Source organism: Miscanthus floridulus, chromosome 2, assembly GCF_019320115.1.
Source record: "Miscanthus floridulus cultivar M001 chromosome 2, ASM1932011v1, whole genome shotgun sequence".
Lineage (NCBI taxonomy): Eukaryota > Viridiplantae > Streptophyta > Magnoliopsida > Poales > Poaceae > Miscanthus > Miscanthus floridulus.
In genome coordinates, this window is record NC_089581.1 from 94,087,992 (window position 1) to 94,093,898 (window position 5,907).

Sequence of the window (5,907 nt, forward strand, 5' to 3'; positions counted from 1 at the left end):
ACACTTGTAAAAGGGAAAGAAATACTTATCTAGATACACGGGGGATGTCCTTCCCTCAAGCTGGATGTTGTCATGGTCAATTGTTGAAGTTGAGTAATCCTACTTAGAGCAGATTTTGCCAACGGATGTCCTCCTTATTCATCGGGTGACTGAGGGATGGATACAATTGGGTAAACTTACTCTTGATTTTGTGCATCATCCTGTAAAATGTCAACAAGAACACCAAAACTCGTGGAACGAATTAGGATGAAAGAGTTAGCGGTTAGCCATCTGGAGATTTAGTCATTCTTGGACTTAGAATGATTTTTGATTTAGCACAATTTTAGCAGGATGTCTTTCTAATATTTTATTATTATATTTTTAGTTATGCAAAATGCAATATAACTAGATGTATGTATGATATTTTTATTTTTATGCCACCATAGTAAATAATCTTGTGGGTTTTTACATACCGTAAAAGTATTTACATGGGGCTTAAAGTTTTATAATGCAATAATAAAATTTTTCTTTTCTTTTTCTAAATACAATGCTAATACAGAAAAGTAAATATGCTAAAGTGAAAATAATTCATGCAATGCTAAAAAGTAAATATGGATAACTACCAATTTTACCTCCTGGCGAGGGTTAGGATTTTTAAGTCCTCCGAACAACACTTTTCTCTAGTCTTGTTCATTCTTTGGGTGTATCTGTTGGTCCCAAAGATGGAGACTCTGATGATTGCACCTCTTATGATGGTGACTCTGATGACGACACCACTTTTTCCTTCCACAACTGCTTGGTCTATGGACTTCATTTTGGCGTAGTAGGTTCATTCTTCACAACTTCTACTTCTCCATCTTCATCTTTTGGGAGTTGATTCCTCTTGCGTTGGGACGTTTAGTGTCTCCTCTTGGAGCGGGTCTTCTTTGGCTGTTCATAAGTGGTATAACTATTGAAATAGCAACATACCTTTTCTCCTAGGAATTGGAAGTGGACTTGTCTAGATCTGACATAGATGATCGTGTTAGTAGTGTTGAGGAACGGTCTTCCAATGATTGATAGGTACATCTTCTCCTTCTTCTCCCATGTCTAGAACCATGAAGTCGGCAAGGACATAGTGATCATGTATTCTTACCATGATATCTTTTGCTATTCCCTCTGAAAATTAGATTGATTGATCCGCCATCTACAATTGCATATATGTAGGGAACAAAGGTTCATCACCAAATAAGTATTCATACATTACCTTGGACATTATGTTGACATCCGACCCAATGTCAGCAGAAGGTGTTATGTAAGATTCTTTGTTCAATGGTACACTCGATTGTCGGTACGCTTGGATCTTCCTTGTTGGTAAGGAATGGTGAAGTGAGGAGGTGGCCGTACTCCGATCAAAGTGTGTTGATCATATTGACTGATTCTTCTTGTGACTGCCTAGCCTTGTTCTTCCTTCTTTGCCTGTTGTTTTTCTTCTTGCTCACTATTGTCTCTTCAGGCAGATATGGTGTCTGTGGATGACAAGGAGATTGCAAGATATGATTCTTGAAAGTGAACTTCTCTTTCATGTCCTTGATTGTGAAGAAGATCTTGGCACTGTCTGCATAGATAATGGCATTTCGGTGCTTAGGAAAGGTCGGCCCAAGATAATGGGTGCCCTAACATCTCCACCTATTTCCAAAACCACAAAGTCTACGGGTATGTTGGACTATCGCACTCGTACAATGGCATCTTCAAGAATTCCCTTAGGGTAACAAAGTGACTGACCTACAAGCTGCAAATGCATATTTGTGTACAACTAAAGTATCTCCATTAATTTTATCATAAATTACCTTTGGCATGATGTTGACACTTGCTCTTAAGTCACATATAGCTTCTTGGAAAATGTGAGGTCCAATGGCTGATGGGGATGATTGATCTTCCTATATCACCCTTCTTTTGAGGCAAGGAATAACCTATCCACCTTCCCATTGATGGCTCCATGTAGTAGTATGCTACATTATGAATATCAACAAGATTTGTAGTTTCTAGATCTTTTAGTTGCCTCAGAATCTTACCTTTATTGGTAGGAGGACAACGGCTGCCAGCTAAGCTATTTGTGATTCTATCATTTTATTAAAGCTATGCTAGTTTTTAATGGCAGAGGAGAAGCTATCCATTCTATTGTTTATGTTTTCTAAGATTTTATCATTGGAAGCTAATTTTCTAGATAAGTCCCTCCATAATTTTAGCTTGGCCAAAAATTAATTCTCTCAAGGATGATTGATTATTAAAATTATTGTAATTATTACCTTGATAGTTACCTTGGTAATTATCTTGGTAGTTTGGCCTTTGTTGCTGATTCCATCCTTGATTCTATTGAGGACAAAAGTAGTTGTTGACAAAGTTCACATCCTTGTGGGTTTCAGGACAGTTGTTCCCTAAATGCCTAGTGTTTCCACACTCTTCACATGTCATGCAGGAATCATGAATATGCATGACTTCTTGCTTCTCATTAGCTTGATCTTCGAGCTTCTTCATGAGCAGGGTCCATCTTGGCAGACAGCATGTCTACCTCCTTGAGTTGATGCATACCTCCACCTCTCTTGTGAGTCTAAAGACATTCTTCATTCCAACCTTGGTTGGAGGCCATCTTCTCCATGAGAGCTATTGCACCTAGGATTGTGAGTGATAGGAAAGTACCTCCAATAGCAGCATCCATATTCTCATGGGTACTATTTGTCAACCCATGGTAGAAAGTCTGAATGAGTAGCCTAATTCTCCATCCCATGATGAGGACATTATGATATGTAATCTTGAAAGCATTCCCATGCCTCAGGGACAGATTCATCGTGTTGATGTTGGAAGCTTGAAATTCTTACACGCAAAGCATTGGTCTTGCCTATGGGAAAGACTTTGCTAGGAAAGCAGTGGAGCAGTTATCCCATGTAGTATTTCTATCTTTGTTGGCATAGAACCATTGCTTCTCCTTCCCTAAAAGTGAGAATGGGAAAAGGCAGAGTAATATGGCATCTTTGGATACTCCTTTGATAGTGAAAGTGTTGTAGATCTCCTAGGAAATGTTGGAAATGAGCACTCGCATCTTCATGTGCCTTTCCACAAAATTGGCTAGCTTGCACCATGTTGATGAGAGCTAGGTTTGAGCTCAAAACTATTATCTCCGACATTAAATGTCGGTCTAGTACGGATGTTGGCCGTAGTTGGAGCAGAGAACTCACGGAGTGTCTTGTTAGCCATGGCTTCAAAATCTGGTGTTAAGCTACGCCTTATCTGGTTGTCTTTTGATTCTAAAGCTGAAACTTTCTTGAGTTTAGCTCTAGTCCTCTGGATTAATGCTTCTAGATCTTCAATGTAGTTTATTGGAAGGTCAAAACTGGTCATACATTACCCTACATAATGATATAAAAGTAGATAGAACAAGGGTCAGCCTATTTGAGCAGAGGTCAGTGGTTATCTCGATCACATCAATAAGTACAAGTTTATCAATATTCCATGATTGCCTAGCTACCTTCCCCTAGCAACGACGCTAGAAATGCTTGTTAGTATTTATTAACTTATCACTTGTTTAAGTAGACACCTAATGTTTGTTGACATTTCTTAGAATCACTTTTACTAAGTTGTCATCCCTAGCGATGGTGCCTAGAAATACTTGTTGGTACTACCTAGTGCCACCTCTAGAATGACACTAAGAAGTACTTTAGTATTTTATGTGACTAGAAAGAATGTATATATATGAAAGGGATCTGCAAGCGCATAGATAATATACCATTGTAGCACTTCACCCAGGGAGTATTCTAGGTATCGTTATTTATATTTTTACCACAAGGAAGGATGGGCAAATAGAATATATTGATAACTTATACATATGATGGAGAGATAAACCATAACCATTACTCTACTCATAATAGGGGTAAGTCAAGGGATAAATACATATGAATGGTAAATGATAAATGATAATTGATCACTCAGAGTACTCTTTTCTATGGCAATAGCATGGTTAAGTAGAATATTAGAGGAATAATTCCTAGGTCATTCTTAATTACAAGTCAAAGCATACATTGATTAGTGTAATTACACTTAGTAATTATGGCTAAGATCAACTTCATATCTACACATAAGGGATATTACTAAGGAAGATTAAGAACAGAGCTTGTCTTCCATCGTAACTAGATCCTACTTATCCTATATTCAGGGAGTGGACTACAAAGGACTCAACTGGGAGTGTCACATCCCGTGATCTACCTCATGGCTCAGGAATATAGGGTGCATCCGTAGGTAAACAACATATAAGCACCATGCTTACACAATGTTGACCAGTCACCCCTGGTACCTTGGAGCGAGTGCTATATGAACTTACGCTTGAACATGAGGATAATCTAACTATACTAAGCATATAATCAAAGTAGACGATGAACATGATAACTAGGAACATGAATACTATTTAGAACAATGTCGAATCAATTATAGCAAATATATGAATAATGAAAGATACAAAAGAAGATACAAGGGGCTATACCAAGCCATGCTCTTGACAAGATCTAAAATCCATGCGAAGCTTGCCTTCTTCTAAACCTAGCCTAGCTAGCTATGCCCTAGAATATGGTGGAGCTCTAAGGATGGTTAGGGTTTCTACCTTCTTAATTAAATGACTTATGCCTAAGGGAGGGGGTAGGGGCTGGTATATATAGGCCGTAGCATCAATTTTGAGCTCTTGGATCAAACCGATTTGAAAGGATGGCACAGATGCAAACCCTAAGGCAGTGGAGAACCAACTTTCGAAGGAGGAGGCTAACAGTGGGCCCTAGGGGCTGGTCGGCCTATAGGTGGGGTCGGGCAACATCTTGCGGTCTTCTTTGGTGGTTTGGCTTCTGGTGTCCTCTAGAACCTTCTGAAGTTGTTTTCACCGCTGATAAGCACGATTACTTCTGACATCTAGGTCTACCTTGATGGTTTTCTAGATAAACCCTGCTATAAACACAGATTCACCAAAACTTGTGGAATTTGTTAGTTTAAGCCCCTAAGTCTCTATTGGTGATTATTTTCATGCCCTTATTCAAGTTATACTAATGGTTTCTAATGTCTGTTAACTACCATCAACATAGGGCAAACCAGATAGCATGATGCCCACACAGTTACATCCTAGTAGCGCTTAACTCCTAAGTGACTCGATCCGAACTCGCGCTCACTAGCTGGACATGACTCACTCGTGGGGCTACACACATAGGTACATACACATGACATATGGCACAACACTATTTGTCATTGTCCTAGCGACCTGGTCCTTTTCAAGCTCCTTCCAACCACGCCTCATGTCATGACAAACTAGTGATCCACACCTTGATCTCCTGCTCGTACAGGACTGAAAGGAAATGGGGAACTCGCTCGATCAAAGTGAAAGGAGAGAAAGGAGAGAAATCTTTTGCTGCTCGATTGCTTTCTTCTCACATCATGCTAGATCTGTAGCTCGCCATTGATGCCTCACTGCTCCTACGGATTGTGCATCTTTTAGCCCCATGGGCCAACCCCTAGGTTAAAATGCACACCCACAAGCACAAGGCTAGGAGAGATGAAGCACATTCTAATTTGAATGAAAAGAAAAGCAAAATGGCAAATGAATATGCCAATCATGCGCCATCATGTGCACTGAACCCAAACATATTCATTACAAAAATGACATACACACAAAGTCCCAGTCAGTTACACTAGAAACTCCTATACATCAGAAGCCTAAAACTGGAGATGAACAGTGGTAGCCGGCACCTTACTCGTGAGGACCTCTATGCCATGAGCGGCGGAATTGCCAACGGTAAGGATCTCAGTGTCAGACTTCCTTGATGAGTATCCTTGTCCCATGGCATCGTAATCTATGTGTAGTCGGAGTTGACCAACGTCAAGGCCGCAAGCACACCACTGTGAACCCCTATAGAGACC

General features: G+C 39.8%; 1 non-coding gene across 1 annotated transcript; it reads left to right on the plus strand.

The window, feature by feature from the left end:
• The first annotated feature begins 2,739 nt into the window (after positions 1 to 2,739).
• LOC136540983 (small nucleolar RNA R71) lies at positions 2,740 to 2,848 on the plus strand. The gene has a single exon (XR_010780100.1). It is a non-coding gene; the product is annotated as a small nucleolar RNA R71 (small nucleolar RNA).
• Positions 2,849 to 5,907: the final 3,059 nt, after the last annotated feature.